This window comes from Macaca mulatta, chromosome 11 (genome assembly GCF_049350105.2).
Source record: "Macaca mulatta isolate MMU2019108-1 chromosome 11, T2T-MMU8v2.0, whole genome shotgun sequence".
Classification (NCBI taxonomy): domain Eukaryota; kingdom Metazoa; phylum Chordata; class Mammalia; order Primates; family Cercopithecidae; genus Macaca; species Macaca mulatta.
The window spans coordinates 107,827,381-107,844,163 of record NC_133416.1 but is presented as its reverse complement, the minus strand read 5'-3'; the positions used below and the strand labels follow the sequence as shown (position 1 = coordinate 107,844,163).

Below are 16,783 nucleotides of genomic sequence, written 5' to 3'. Positions count from 1 at the left end.
ACATGGGGAGTATCTATAATATCTGTAATACTCTGCTTCTAAGTTGAGCAGTAAATACAAGGAATTTGATTATATTACTCTATTTTGTTGCATGTTGAAAATATTTCACAATGAAAAGATCGAATGAAATTATATATGGAAAGCTTCCTATGTAAAAATACATAAGTTCATACGGGGCTTCTCTCTTTCTCACACATTCTTGCCCTTGCTACACACCATTCTTAAAGCTTTGAGGAAAAAGTAATTCCTTCCCATAAAATGCTTGGGGAGCCTAACTGTGGTCAGTGGGGAGCTACTGGAAATTTTGAGTGGCACAATGAAATCAGTAGTTACGATTACTCTAGTGAGAAGGTGGGCTGGGGAGGGGAAGCAGTAAAAGAAGGAGAAACATTCAATAAGTTGTTGTGTTATGACCAGAGTGCACAGCAGCGTGGCGTCAGTAGAGGTGGGAAGGAAGGAACTTGTGTGGCCTCAGTAGAGGTGGGAAGGAAGGAACCTGTGTGGCGTCAGTAGAGGTGGGAAGGAAGGAACCTGTGTGGCGTCAGTAGAGGTGGGAAGGAAGGAACCTGTGTGGCATCAGTGGAGGTGGGAAGGAAGGAACTTGTGTGGTGTCAGTACAGGTGGGAAGGAAGGAACTTGTGTACGCCATACAAAAAGGAGGAGGAAGGAGAAGCAGCAGCCCGATGATGCAAAGTTTAAGCCTTGGGTATTGGTGAAAGCAGGGACAAAATGTTTATTTCTAAAATGCTGTAACCTAAGTCATCGTTTAAGGACTCAGGAATTATTTTAGAAATGGTATGCACTGTTTGTTTTTATTGTGATAAGACACATAGTTACTGGTAGCTTGGACTCCCACTTTCTGGTTATCAATATTTACTTATTTAGATACTGTGTGTCACGGGAAGTTCATGGTGTATGGAGCTCCTCTGATTTAGCATAAACCACTTGCAATTGGAGACCTTGGAAAGACACTGCTGCAATTAAATAACTTTGACTCTGACGATAGAGGAATCTTAGTTTTTGGAGGATGAAGATAAAAACCGATTACATGCATTAGTTCACTATGAACTCTACACATCAAGCCATCATTCATGGTGACATTGTCTCAGATGAACTCAGTTGTTGATAGCAAAGTGTACACTTTGTTGGATATCTATGTAATCCATTTTTAAAGGGTAGGAAAAAACATGAAGGTTTTCTAACCATCATCTTTTTATGCTCAGAGGAAGTCTTAGATTCTGCCCAAAGGGTGGAAATACTTTTTTTTTTTTTTTTTTTTTTGAGACAGAGTCTTGCTCTGTCACCCAGGCTGGAGTGCAGTGATGCAACTTCAGCTCACTGCAGTCTTCATCTCCTGGGTTCAATCGATTCTCCTGCCTCAGCCTCCCAAGTAGCTGGTATTACAGGCATGCGCTACCACATCCAGCTAATTTTTGTATTTTTAGTAGAGACAGGGTTTCACCATGTTGGCCAGACTGGTCTTGAACTCCTGACCTCGAGTGATCTGTCCTCCTTGACCTCTCGAAGTGCTGGGATTACAGGCATAAGCCACCACACCTGGCCTGGAAATATGTTCTTAAGGAAAAAGAGAAAAGAGCTCTAGGAAAAGAAAAAATATTTTATTTTTCCAAGCATTTGGTCTTCAAGCAGCACTCAAACTGAAGTTCTTTTCAGGACAGAAATACAGATTTACATTAAATAGATACTTCCAAAAATCCAGAGACACGTCAAGTGCAATGTATGGCCAACAAGGATGGCTGTGAGCCAATATGGCCATTGGACCACATCATTCTGAAAACAGTGTTCTATAAGGACCAAACAATTTTTATTACTATCTTAGTAACCACTACATAGATTTTTTGGTGATAGATTAAAATAACATTTAATATTTAAATTAACATTTTGATTAAATTTTTAAAATTAAACTTAAAATAACTTTAATGAGTAAGCAGGTTCCATGTGATGTTATCTGATTTAATCCATCATAAGCTAAGTAAGGGCTAATATAAACACTTTACAGATGAGAAAACTGAGGTTCAGAGAGACTAAGCAATCTTTCCCAGGTCATGTAACTAGTAAGAAGCAGAGTGGGGATGTAACCTGTGTCTAACTCTCAATCCATGCTGTCATGCAGCTCTCCCACCGAGACTACCACCAGCCACCCGCAATCCTTAGTGAAGGTCACTGGGCAGTTCTGTAAAGTCACTTCTGCTAAGGCACTCAGCATTAGCTGTTCACATGCACAAATCAATCAGGTAAGTTGGAACAGGGTTTAACCACAGTATTATTTTGTTTCTTCTCAAACTTCTTTTGCTGTTTCTAAAACCTCCATTGAAAGGCATACTTCCTTCAGGTCTATACATCAAAAATACCTGCATCTACCGGGCGCGGTGGCTCATGCCTGTAATCCCAGCACTTTGGGAGGTCCAGGCAGGCAGATCACGAGGTCAAGAGATCAAGACCATTGTGGCCAACATGGTGAAACCCCATCTCTACTAAAAATACAAAAATTAGCCGGGCATGGTGGCACACGCCTGTAGTCCCATCTACTTGGGAGGCTGAGGCAGGAGAATCGCTTGAACCCGGGAGGTGGAGGTTGCAGTGGGCCAAGATTGTGCCACTGCACTCCAGCCTGGTGACAGAGTGAGACTATGTCACAAACAAACAAACAAATAAATAAATAAATAAAAGTACCTGCATCAACCAGATATCCACAGCTTTCGAAGCTTCTCTGCTCTCTGGAGCTTACACAATGGTGCCTAAACAACAGCTGACCTTTATTTCCAACTAGATGTAGAAGAAGCACCTGGAGTTGAGGCCTCTAGGACCAGGAACCCAGAAGTGAATGTCTTCTTAAATTTTGCACCCTCAGTGCCTCACTTGCCTAGCTCTAGGTCTAGCCCTGCTTCTCAACTCCTTGACTAGCACAAACTCCAGGAGACTTTCATAACCCTGGGTACTTCTTCTTTGTAGTGGTGTCACGACGGTAATTCAACCTTTGTTTTTGTGGATTTGGTTTTCTGTTTCTCCCATTAAACCAGCAGCTCTGGGAGAGATTACATTGGATCTCCAATGCCTAGCACAATGCCAACCAGGTACATCTTAGATGCACAATAAATTCTTGTTAATTGAGTAAACGAACAAATGGTTGCATGAATAAATAAAGTAACTAATACATAAATAAGTGAATGAATAATATACCCTACTAGATAACCACCTTTAGAATCAGTCTTGTTTGGGCCGTAGGACAGAAATTAGTGAATAGAGGCATACAACACAACACACACAAGAGCCGAAGAAGGATTTTTTTTTTGTCACATAAAAAAACCTAACAACTAAGTCTGCTTCTCCACAATGTAGACTAATTAGTGAACGGTAACCATTTTTACTGGAAATCTCTTAGGCAATAGGCTTTTCAGTCTCCCCATGGGAACTATTTTATACATAAGTCGACCACCCCAGGAACTGTTTTGTTTTGTTTCAGGGTTTTTGTTGTTGTTTCTTTGTTTGTTTGTTTTGAGACAGGGTCTCTCTCTTTCACCTGGGCTGGAGTGCAGTGGTGCCATCTTGGCTCACTGCAGCCTCGACCTCCCGAGTAGCTGGGACTACAGGCATGCACCACCGGCCCAACTAATTTTTTTTTTTTTTTTTTTTTTTTCCCTGAGACGGAGTCTCACTCTGTCGCCCAGGCTGGAGTGCAGTGGCGTGATCTCGGCTCACTGCAACCCGGGTTCCGTCTCCGGGTTCACACCATTCTCCTGCCTCAGCCTCCCGAGTAGCTGGGACTACAGGTGCCCTCAACCATGCCCAGCTAATTTTTTTGTATTTTTAGTGGAGACGGGTGCTGGGATTATAGGCGTGAGCCACCGTGCCTGGCCTCAGCTAATTTTTTTTATTTTTTGTAGAGACAGGATTTCACCATGTTGCCCAGGCTGGTCTAGAACTCCTGAGCTCAAGCAATCTGCCCACCTCAGCCTCCCAAAAGTGCTGGGATTACAGGAGTGAGCCACCATGCTGGGCCGGAATAGTTTTAATTAATCTCCCAAATTTCCCGTTGTTAATTTCTCTTCCGTTAGAACTACCAGGAATAGTTTTGTTGTGGTGGTTGTCTTCTAAATGTTGGCTCTTCATAATCAGGAAAGTTTGTTTTTTCTTTTTTCATGTATGTATGTTTAATGCTTTCTCCGTGACTAACTTGTCATCTTTTTCAAATACTTCATTGGATCTTCTGAAACATTGTGCCTCTTACTCATGTAAATTGTTTGCAAAGATGGCCACCACAACTGCTTCCTTTCCACACACTCTTACAATGTGAGTTTGCCACTCTTCTCATCAATGCACGAAGTCTGTTTCCCTAGTCCTTGGACCTGAACTGGTCTAATAACTTCCTTGACCAACAGAATGTGGTAGAAGTGAGGTTGTGGGACTTCCAAGCCAGGCCTTAAGAAACCTTGCAGCTTCTGTTTTTCACATCTAAGAATGCTGCTCTGAGATTGCCATACTGTTTGCAGATATCCCAGATTTAAAAATCTCATGGAGAAAGAAGTTCAGCTCTTCCAACTGTCGCAGCTGACAGCCACATCAAGACCCCAGACATGAGTGAGGCCATCTCGGTCCTTTCATTCCAGTTGATCTCACATCTGAATGAGCAACATGAGTGAACCCAGGTATAACCAGCAGAGAAGCTGCTCAGCTGCCCCACAGAACTATGAGAATTAGTGGATCATTCCTGTTTTATGCCACTAAGCTTTGGGATGGTTGTTACAAAGAAATAAATAACTGGTAGAGAAATCAGTACCTAGAAGTGAGATGCTGTCTAAGAAAACCCCTAACATATATAGCCTGGGCTTTGGGATTGGGGGATGATCTGAGGCTAGAAGGGCAGCGAGGAGACGCATTAGTGGAAACTGGAAGAGCAGTAAGAAACTTCCCATAGGAGGTGGGAAGGTGGCGGTCCTTTTATAATCATGAAACCATCAGTAAAACTGTCTCCTGTGGTAACTTGGAAGATAGAAGTGTTTCTAATAAACTCATAGATCTAAGATTTCCCACTAGTATGGTGGATGTGCCTGTTGGTCTCTTTAGCTATGTGTGGTAAGGTACTTACTCTTTAAAAATGGCATTTCAACATCAATTTCCCATTCATTCACTCATTTATTTAGTCAGTGTCCATTTATTGACAGGCACTGGACATAGTAAAAAATAATGACTTTTCAGAAAGCTTAGTAGAAAAGTCAGGCAAGAAAAACCCAATTATAGTAGTGTGAGGATTGCTACAACAGAGCTAAGCACAGGTGCCATCAGGAGCCCAAGCAGGGACATTCATTCATCCAATATTCATTAATTCTCTACAGTATACCAAGTTTCAGTCTAGGTTTTAGAAATACAGTGGTAGGTAAGACAGAGGGCTTACATTCTAGAGGGATAAGTGAATAATACACAAGTCAACAAATAATAGGATTTCTAATGAGGATAATAAGGAAGTAAAAGAGAAGGATACAGTGTTGTAGTCGAACACTATTTTGGAGAGGGGAGTCAGAGAAGAGCTCTCTGAAAAGTGGACATTCGAACTGAGATGTGAAGGACAAGAATGAGTAAGTCACGCAAAGGGAAAATAAGTTCAGGCAGAGTGATCAGCAAAAGCTAAGGGCCTGGGCTTGGAGTGTTGGAAGAACAACACCAGCCCAGCGAGGCTGGAAATGAGTGAGCCAAGGAGGGGCTATAGGAGATGAGGTCTGAGAGTAGGCAGCTCTTGTATGGCCTGTGGGCTATGGTAAGAAGTTTGGATGTTCTTCTAAATGGAAGTAATTGATGAGTTTTAAACAAGGGTATAGCGAGGAGAATGAAGGAAATATTTCTGAGCGTGGAGGGTTGATTCCTGAACTTAATCTTGAAGGAACAGGCATTAGGCTAGGAAAACGGCACATGACAGGGATGGCTATAGGAAGGGAAAACAGCATGCTGTGTTCTGAGCAACCCTAAACTGTTGTCTATGCTGTAGCTAGTGGACTCAGCTCAAATCAGTAGAAGATGGATGACCTATTCAAGAAATCGTGGCAAGAAAATTGCCTATGCTTTGAGGGTAAAAATAAAGATATCCTTATGCATCATTCTTGGAAAAATACATCTCAGATGGATTAAAGACTTTGAAAATTATAAAATTATTGGGAGAAAATATATTTATGATCTTTATGGATTTGGGGATTGAGGACTTTATTAAATAAGAAGTAAATAGGAAAAGAATACATTTGAGAACATTGAAGTGTAAGACAGAGATTAAGGCATTATAAACAAAGCTAAATATATGAAAATGGATGAAAATATTTACAACATAAATAACACCAAAAATATTAGTACAAAATATAAATGATTCCTGTAAATAAAAACAGAAAGGATAAACAATCCAAGAGAGAAACTGGCAAAGGATACGAAAAGGAAGTTCACCAAAGTGGAAACACAAGTGGCCAGTGAACACAGAAAATATCTGAAACTAATAATAATTAGAAAAATGGAAATTACTCTAACTAAATACCATTCTCACCTATCAGATTATCAAAAATTTTTAACTTTGATAATATTCGAAGTGTATGAAAATATGTATTCTCACATATTGCTAGTGGGGGCATAGATTTTAGTCTTTTTGGAGGGCTCTTTAGCAGTGTATGTTAAAATAAAGTGCAATTTTAATTCCTAGCTATCTTTCCTAGAGAAATATTTGCCAGTGTGCACCAGGATGTTCATTGTAACATTGTCTCTAATGCAGAAAGGGAACCAGCCACCTAAAAAACCATCAACAGTCGAATGACTAAATGAACTGTGCTCTATAGTATCAAATATTAGGAAGTGGTTAAACAAGATTAAAGTGTTTTGGTTTGTATTAGCATTGAAACAGTGAAGTAGAGGAGAATGGGGCTAGGGGAAGGTCAAAAAATATTTTAGACTTAGTTATAATGTTGTAACTTTTAACACAGTGACTACATTAAGATATGTCAGTCTCCTAGGGCATCATTTCCTGTCCTGAATTTTGCCAATTATATAATCAGGTGCTATAAGCAGATATATTTAGATTCTCTAGAAGAGAAGGGTTTGCTTCATTTTCTTAAAACAATTTTAGGACTGTACAGCATTTTTGAGCTTCAGTGAAAATTATAAACCTCTCTCTAGGAAAGACATATACAAACTACAGAGATTTTTCTAAATTAATACATGTTTAAGAGAAGTTTTATGTTCACTATAAAATTGAACAAAATGTACGGACAGCCTCCATATACCTCTTCCCCCCAACCCCCCACACATGCGCAGCCTCCTCTACTTTCAACAACTAGCACCAGAGTGGCACTTTTTTTTTTTTTTTTTTTTTTTACAAGCGATGAACCTACGCTGACACATCTTTATCAGCGAAAGACTATAGTTTACATTAGGGCTCAGTCTTGGTGTTGTGTATTCTATGGGTTTTGACAAGTGTATAATAACATGTGCCCACCATTGGTAATATCATATAGAATGATTTCACTGCCCTGAAAATTCTCTGTAAAATGCATAGATTTTTAAATGTAGTCTCAAGTGACCCTGGCCCCCCTGAAGCCCAATTATAGCCTCACATTCAGTCGGGACTCCAGGAGAACAAGAATCTTTCACATGACCACTTTGGAATGACATTTTTTTGTCCCGTCTCTGCCCTGCAAATTCTGGATGGCAACCAGCTTTTGCTCCTTAAGCCCCAGGCTGGTATCAACTCGTCATCTACACTGGCAGCTTCCATAGCTCTCGAGGACATGGCAGCAAATAGCTCTCTGCTTAGGAACAGTCTCAGCCCAGAGCAGTGTTCTTATTTTCTGTAATCAGCAACATCCCACAGCAGGACTGTCTTCTCCATGCACAGCTATATTATTTACCATGTTTTCCAGATAACTGTGTTAAATATATCTACAGGACTTTGAAAATGCAAAGCCATACCATTTCTCCTTTTCTTTACATTCATAACATTAATTAAAGTGTAAGAGACCCAGATTATCTCAGGTTCATTGAGACCTGGAAAAGGCCATCTAAATCTCTTTAAAATGGGAAGCAAAATCTCAAAGTTTTGTTAGGATTTTATCTTAAAAAAATGAAAATTAATAAAAATTTATTTTATATTTATACATATTTATTTTAATCACCACAACCCTGTTATATTTCTTAATCCTAACAAATAACCAATCTTATTTTTTTCCTGTGCAATATTTGCAATTTTACTTTGCAATCAAGTTGCATTATATTAGTGTCATTTTATCACAAATTTACAAAGCAGATAGAGTAGGAATAGTAGATGTTCCTTTATGGCCAAAATTGGAAATGGGCAAACTGAGGGAGAAAATAATTCACTGTGAAGAGCAAAGGGGTTAGGGGATTCCAGAGCAGGGTGAGAGAAGGGAGAGAAAAGAGAAAAGGATGGATATTTGTAAGTAATAATGATTTTTGCCTCCTTATACAGCTTGGTGACTAAGGACACTCGTATAGTGATGCCTGTTAGCTACATCGTCACTGGTAGGAACGACTGTGACAATAAAAAATACATGGGAGGAAAAGTTTTCCTACTTCTTATTTAAAAAAAAATTTGAGGTGATGTCTCACTATGTTACCCAGGCTAGAGTACAGTGGCATGATCATAGCTCACTGCAGCCTTGAACTCCTGAGCTCAAGCAATCCTTCCACCTCAGCCACCCGAGCTGCTGGGATCGCAGGCACTCATCACTGTGTCTGGCTTGTTCCTATATTTTTAAATTTCCCTTTATAATCTATGTTGCTACAGATTAAGATAAAAATGAGACTGAGAGCAAAGAGAAGGGAAATCTCTTTCTATGAAGAAAAGAACCTTTTCTGTCCTTTATGCACCCACCTAATGACAATGTGAGCCTTTGAAAATCTATCACATCATCATATGCATTCTCATGGCACTCATAATCCAGAGACTGTGAGCCACAGCAGTTCTGAGCTCCTCTAAGATGTCCCTAATCACAGCAGCATGGAGAGTTCATTGTGGTCTTTAATTAAAATGCTGATAAATGAAATGTCCAACAAGCTATCCTAGACTGGTCTCTGGGTGAAAACAAATAGTGTTCGAAACTTTTCAGTTTCCCTAGTGATGGTGCAATCACTCAAAAACGCCCTATGCAGGAGGTTTCAGGAAACGTCAAACTTGTTCCTGGGTTTAACAAATCACCCCTGTCAGGCTGGAATGCTTAATGGCTAGGATCCCCCCGCTCCCCCATCATTCCCCATTTCAAGTTTTCCCAGCCTCCACCAATATCGGAGTAGCCAGGAAGAGGCTTTGGAGTCAGAAAGACTCACCCTCAAATTTAGGTCCTGCGACTTCCTAACCATCTGCCTGTGCACTGGTTACTTGTCCTTTTTGAGTCTGTTTTCTCATCTGTAAAATGAGTATAAGAAAAATTCCTGGCTGGGTGCAGTGGCTCAAGCCTGTAATCCTAGCACTCTGGGAAGCCGAGGCGGGCGGATCACCTGAGGTCAGGAGTCCGAGAGCAACCCGGCTAACATAGTGAAACCCCGTCTGTACTAAAAATACAAAAATTAGCAGCATGGAGGCGCGCACCTGTAGTGCCAGCTACTCAGGAGGCTGAGGCAGGAGAATCGCTTGAACCCAAGAGGCAGAGGTTGCAGTGAGCCGAAATCACACCACTGCACTCCAGCCTGGGAGACAGAGCGAGACTTTGTCTCAAAAAATAAATAAATTAAAAAAATAAAGAAAGAAAGAAAAACTCCCATACAGAGTTGTTGTAAGAAGGAAACAGGCAGGTGAAGTAAAGGCTAGGACATGTTAGTAGGCACTGAAGAAAAGTTAGCTCCATCACACACTCATGCATACACACATTTCTTTTCTTTTCCTTACAGAGTACAAGGGCCTCACAACCATTGGATATTCCATTGCAACTGGCCCGATCTTGGAGAGGTGGAAACGAGAGGAAGGACAAGGATTCCATGGCTTTGCCTCTCCAGCTGCGGGGAGAGGGCAGAGGTACATGGTGGGAAATTGCTGCAAATCTTGAGGAAGGGTCAAGACAGCTTTGTCCCTGGCCAGTACTTCATCAGTTAACCAGGAATTGCATCAGTGTTTGTTGCAACATCCTCAGAAAACAGAAAAGTCCATGGTACAAATGGCACAGATCCATAATTTGGAGGACTGGGGGTAGGAAGGTAACACAAAGATAAAAGCATCTATCATTTTATAAAATCACAACTAGAAACAAAATGGTAGCTCCATGTACATCTTTCCCTCTCTTCTCCCTTCCTTTTTTTAGGAACAGAAAAAAAAATTATATACATATAAACCACTTTATTGAGGTGTGACTGACATATAAAGGCTTTACATATTCCATGTATACACTTTGATGAGTCTGGGGATAGGTATACACTCATTAAATCATCATCACAATCTATACCATAAACCTAGCCATCACCTCCAAAAGTTTCTTCCTGCCTTCTTATTTATCACTAATATTATTTTAAGGGTCCCTACCCCTCTTGTCAATACTCCTGAAGTGGTTCTAAAACAGCACTAGAAACAGCATCAGATTTCTTTAAAGCTCAAAGCTCAGGTGTTTCTTAGAAGAAGAATTCAAGGTGAGTCACTTGTCATTCCCTCCTGCCCCTCCCTTCTAAATAAAAACCCAATGAAAAGAAGTAAGTGAGGCTCCACAGTTGCCCCATTCACTTTTTCAGTAAGGAGACAACGAGATATCTTATCTATAGATTTAGTCCTTGGACAATTTCATCACTAAAGTTCTTCCTTATACTCACATTTCTGTCTTTTAAAAATATTTCCATTTGATATTAATATTCGAAGTGCAAAGCAATAGAAGAATTTGCAACTGAAGTCAAGAAAGAAGAATTTTTCCACCTACTCTTCTTTTAGGGAAAAATTTCATTTCAATTAAGCATAGATTAAATGTCCTATTCTTAGTTCCCAAGTCATCTGACATTAGCAATATTCCCAAACTCACTTCAAGATTTGATAAATCACCAAAATATAGCACGCTATACAGGTCAAATTGTTTATGGAATCAGAACAGAAACATTTCTGAAATTTACTGTCTCCAGTGATTTACTCAGGTGACCACAATGTTAAAAGAATATTTCTAAATAAGTTTTCAATAGGTAAGCAACTGCTAAGACTCATTAACTTCTACTTCTGTTTCTTTTCATTTTTGAGTTTCTTTCTTTTTTTAATTTTCAGGACTTTATATCAAACTCTACTAACTTAGAATTCATTTATTGACATAAATTACTGATGTCAAAGAGAAACTTTTAAGTGACTATTTTTTCTCTGTTGCCATGAGATAGACACCCCACTCCGAAAGGAATTAGGTACTTACTTGGATTGTTTTGGGTCAGAGATGGACTTTCAAGGCCCTGGGAGGATTCTGAATCGAGTCTTCCTCTCCAGATTCCAGCAATTTTGCTACAAATGCTCAGAATCCAATTTCGCATTAGGATAAGTCAGGGAGACAATGAGGTGAAGAGGAGGAGAGAGTTCTAGTGTGCTGTGCATGATCACAGGCGGCCTTCCGGGCTAGCAGCAGCATCTCTTCCTTGGCTCTGTGCCTCATGGACACAGATTAGTCATTAACAATCCTTCCCTGCTAAATGATGTAAACATAGAAAGGAACCTTGGGAGAGCCTCGAGATTCCCAAGACAAACCCGCAGAGTCCCAGAATGAGGAATGTGACCAAACCAAGGAGCCCTGCAGCTTGCCTTTGAAAGCACTTCTCCTCTGGCCATTTTGGGGGCTCCTGGGCACCCATATTTCTGTGCACATTAACTAAAACCAAACTGTCATCTTCCCTCTCTCTCACTCCAACTTCTTTGAATAGCTCTATCGCTTCCCAGGGACTGAAAGCTGGGAGGTTTTTTGACCCTTCGCTCTGCCCAGGCACTCATATCAAACAATAATAGATTTGGGTTGATTGTATCTTTGGAATGTCTCTTGTTTCCAACCCACGTTGTTTTTCTCCTAATTTGGGCCTATCATAGCTTCCTTTCTGGATGACATTGGTCCCATAACCCCTTTTTCTTCTCTACCCTTCTTCTTCTTTCCAAATTGCACAGCAGTGTGGAAGCATGGACTCTGGTTAGATGCCAACTCTTTAGTCACAGCCTTGAGCAAGACCCTTAGCCTCTCTGAGTCTCAGTTTCCTCATCTGTAGAATGGATATGGAGAAACCATCTCATGGGCTATGATGAGAATTACATGAGCAGTTAAAATGTTTATAAAAAAGTGTGGCAGATAGCAATCACCCAACAATTTGTGGCCATTATTATTTCTTTCCTTCATTAGTTGAACCATCATTGATTGATTGTCAGCCTACTATGTACCCAGCAACTTGCTAGGCGCTCCCCTCATCAAAAATCCCCAATGCACTCTCTATGCCTAAAAAACAAACACAAAAATGCGTGACATTTAGAACCCCTTCCACCCCTGAAGATCTAGCCCTAATGTCTCTAGGATTTTCTCACATTCTGTCTCCAGACATCCCAACCTCTGCCAACCTGTACCAAGCTCTCCCGCCTCCGCTCCTTTGCACAAACTCTTCCTTCTACCTCTGTTACCTTCTTTGCACACCCACACATCTTCCAGGCATGAAACAGAAGCAGAGTGCTCCCTGAAGCCAGCCCCATTCCTCATCTGCCCCTACTCTCCCTACCAAATTCCCTGATCTTTCATTTATAGTTTCCTTGCTGTCCCTTAACTCCTCTGACCTTATATATTATAGTTTTCTACTTGTTTTATCTCTTTTATGAAAACCAGGCATGGTAGTAGACTTGTCTTTGTATCTACTGCCTGGCTTAGCACAGTGCCTGTCACGGAAAAAGCATTGTGTAACTCTCTGTTAATCAATGAGTGAGCCGAGAACCAACTTTGCAAAGTATCATGGCTGCACATGCACGTATGTGTGTGTGTGTGTGTGTATGTATGTGATGTGTGCATTTCCCATCTGTGATGTGTGTCATTTGTTTCCCGTCACAAGGTCAGCTGGTAGAAGATCTACATTCAAACCTGTTAGAAATGTTATATTCTGCTTCTCTTATAAAATAGCCTTTTTGTAGGTCCTACAGGCTCCCACTTCCTACCTACTTCTGGGGGTTCCCAATGTACTATGGTGCATCCTCCAGCCCCTTTGGCACAAGGAAGAGGGGCACCCCAGGCCTGTACATTTTCATTTGAAGAGAGTTTGCACTGACACTCACTGCACTCTGCAGCTATGGGCTGCCTGAGGGACTCCTATGTGACTTCTGTGTGACACCAAGCCCATTTCTTCTTGGATGGTAAGAGTTTGTACTGTGATTTCATTCTCTCCAGCAGAGAAGGAGACAATGACTGAAGACACAGACTCTGGCACTGGACTGGCTGGGTTCAAATCCCAGCTCTGCCACTTACAAGCTGTGTGACCTTAGACCTTTGGCTTTTACTTAACATCTGTCTCAGTTTCCCCATCTGTAAAATAAAGGTATAATTACTATGTATTTCATATGAGGTTATTGTAAGGATTTAATGAATTAATCTATGCAAAGTACTGGTACCTGACACACAGAAAGTGCTGTGTAGGGGTTAACTGTTGTTATTTTCTCTGGGCCTTCACACTGACAATCGTATTTGCCCACTGGACTGGGTACTCCCTGAGGGTGGCATGTATTTCTCATCCTTTTGGATCTCCAAAGGTGTAGCACATAGTGCTGGGCATGACATAAGTGCCCATTCAAAAATTTCAACAATTATTTTTCTTCTCTTTACACCACACAATCAATCCATTAGCAAATGTTTAAGTTTTACCTTCACTGTATATGTATTGAATCTGATACCTTCCCACCACCTCCACTGTCATCTCTCTGGTCCATGCCAGGTTTCTTGCACCTGGGTTTGTGCCATGGCCTCCTAAGTGGCCTCCTTATTTCTATGCTTGCACTCTGTCATTTATTCCCAGCATTGCAACCAGAGTGATCCTACCAAAACCAAAGGATCATGTTGTTCTGTTGCTCAAAACCCCCACTGGCTTTCATCTTTCTCAGAGTAGTGGCCAAACTTCTTACAGTGACCCCAAGGATCTAAATGACCCTGAATCCTACCCCATCCCACCATAGCTCTAACTTCCTCTATCACTCACCCTGTCATGAGTGACATGTGGCCTGTCATGAGTGACATGTGACATGTCATGAGGCCTCCTTGTTGTTCTCTGAACTCATAAAGCACATTCTTTCCCCAGGGCCCCTGTACTTTCTGTTCCATCGCCTGGATTGATTTTTGCCCAGAGACCTTCCATTGCATGCTACAGGTTTCTACTCATCTTACCAGAGAGGCCTTTCCTGGACACACCAAATACAATGCCATTTCTCTCCTCAGTCCAGGATATCTCTTCTCTTTTTTTTTTTTTTTTTTTTTTTTTTTTTTAGGAGACAGAGTCTGGCTCTGGCTCTATCGTCTAGGCTGGAGAGCAGTGGCATGATCTTGGCTCACTGCAACCTCAGCATTTCGGGTTCAAGCAATTCTCCTGCCTCAGTCCTCCGAGTTGCTGAGACTACAGGCACGTTCCACGACACCCAACTAATTTTTTGTATTTAGTAGAGATGGGGTTTCGCCATGTTGCCCGAGCTTGTCTCAAACGCCTAAGCTCAAGCGATCTTCCCATCTCAGCCTCCCAAAGCGCTAGTATTACAGGTGTGAGCCACCACACCTGGCCTCTCTTCTCATTCTTACCTTGCTTTATTTTACCCTGTAGCACTAAGCACTGAGCACCACTTGGCATACATGGACATATTTCATGTCTCTCTCACTATATGGGACATAAATAGACGAGTACACCTATCTTGTTCACCACTGTGTCCCTGATAACTGGATGCCCCAGGCAATGTGCTAGTGCTGAGTAGGAGAGGCCCAAAACCCAAGCTCTGAAAGCTCACCATCCCATGAAGGAGGGAGACTCAGCAAAATAATAACAGCAATAATAATAATAAAGTAAATCCCATAAAGAATGAATAACATTCACTTGTGTTACGTGATAAGATGGAAAAGTTCAGGGTGTCATACAATACTCTCCATTAATCATAACAAACAGAAAATGTGCTCTGTATTCATGGGATAAATTCTAACTAGCACAGAAAGAAAGAAGGGGAAAAGGAACAAGCATTTACTGAGCAGTTAATATTTTCCAAACAGTCAGTTAAGCACTGGTGAATCAGCAGTGAACAAAATGATGTGGTCCCTGCAGTGATGCAATTTACAGCCTGGTGTGGGAGACAGACAATTAATAAAAACTACACAGATAATCTTGTAAGTTATCTTGTGACAGCATGTTATGAAGGAGAAGTACAGGGTTCTGTGATTGTATTTAGCAGGGAGCCCCCACCATGTCAAAGGGGTTTAAAAAGCCTTCCCCTAAGAAAGTGATGTTTTAGCTAAGATGGAAGGATCTCTGATATGTGGGGAGTGAAAGGCGTTGAGGAGGAGATAAAGGAGCATTTCAGGGTAAGGAAAAGACAGCAGCAAAGGCTCTAAGACAGGAGGGAGATTGGAAAATCCCATGAAATAAAGAGGATAATGCCTTTCAAGGAAGAATGTGGGGGAGGAACAAAGAAATAGGGGTAGAACAGGAGGTGGGAGCAGTGGAGTGCTGGTAAGTGATTAACAACCAGCTCTCAGAGAGGTGCGTGAATATATACATATAAACATTTATTTTAAATTTTACTGATAGAACAGGTAAGTAACACATGTTTTACAAATAATAATAAAGATACAATTTCTGTATATTGTAAATTCCATGTAGCCAGTGAGTCAACTGGAATGTTTTCATTGAGTTTTGCCAAACTCTTGTATTGATAGCCAACTTACGGTTGCCTTTCAACATTCCAGACCACTAATCCTTTCCCCAATATAAACATCATTCTGAAATGTTATATGTGATCTACTGATAAACTATGATTTTCATACAAATTATCTTTGTTAAACTGAACCCTCTTTGAGTTCCAACTTTATGTATGTTGGAAATTCACTTGTTCGTGAGTGATGTGAGTAGCTTCTTTGCTGAATCAAATAATAGTTTTCATATACTGGGAGAACATTTCTTCAGTTATTATGTGTGTTCTTCACAATGTAACAGCTACTAACATCATGCACTTTTAAGTTTAATCTCTTTGTTAACAGTTTCTTTATCACTAAGACTAAGGGTCAACAAACATTTTCTTTAAAGGGCCAAAAAGTAAATATCTTAGGCTTTGCAGACCATACCTAGTCTCTGTTATGTTTTACATTTCTCTAAAAATGTAGAACTTCTTAGCTTGAGGGCTGTATATAAACATCCATGGGCCAAATTTTGCCCACTGACCTTAATTTGCCAACTTCTTAGACCAGTAGCTCTCAATGGAGAGAAACAGCAATTCTGCTCCCCAAAGCATATTTGGCAATATCTGGACACAGTTGTGGTTGTCACGACTCGGAGGGAGTGTCATTTAGTAAGGAGAGACCAGAATGCTGCTAAACATCCTACAATGCACAGCTTCTCCCTCCACAACCAAGAATTATGCAGCCCCAAATACCAATAATACCAAAGTTGAACAAGCCTGCCTTAGAAAATCGACAATACAATAAATCAGGTCTTGATTTGTAAATTTTTTTCATGTCATAAATATTCTAATCGTGGCCAATTTCAAACTACCAATGTAATGTCACCTACCAACGGACTTGGGGAGGATATAAACTGGCACAGCATTATATGCCACCACACAGATGCACTA

At 40.8% G+C, this 16,783-nt stretch overlaps 1 protein-coding gene across 4 annotated transcripts in view; it reads right to left on the bottom strand.

Moving 5' to 3' along the window:
- Positions 1-11,832, bottom strand: part of NR1H4 (nuclear receptor subfamily 1 group H member 4) — an 84,904-nt gene extending 73,072 nt beyond the window's left edge. For 2 of the 4 annotated variants that reach the window (XM_015152561.3, XM_077954796.1), the window contains exon 1: positions 11,373-11,596. The gene's annotated coding sequence lies outside the window, so the exon portion shown is untranslated. Of the gene's footprint in view, positions 1-11,372 lie in introns of all 4 variants that reach the window. The other 2 variants (XM_001090297.5, XM_015152563.3) reach the window with 2 other exon arrangements.
- Between the last annotated feature and the right edge of the window lie 4,951 nt (positions 11,833-16,783).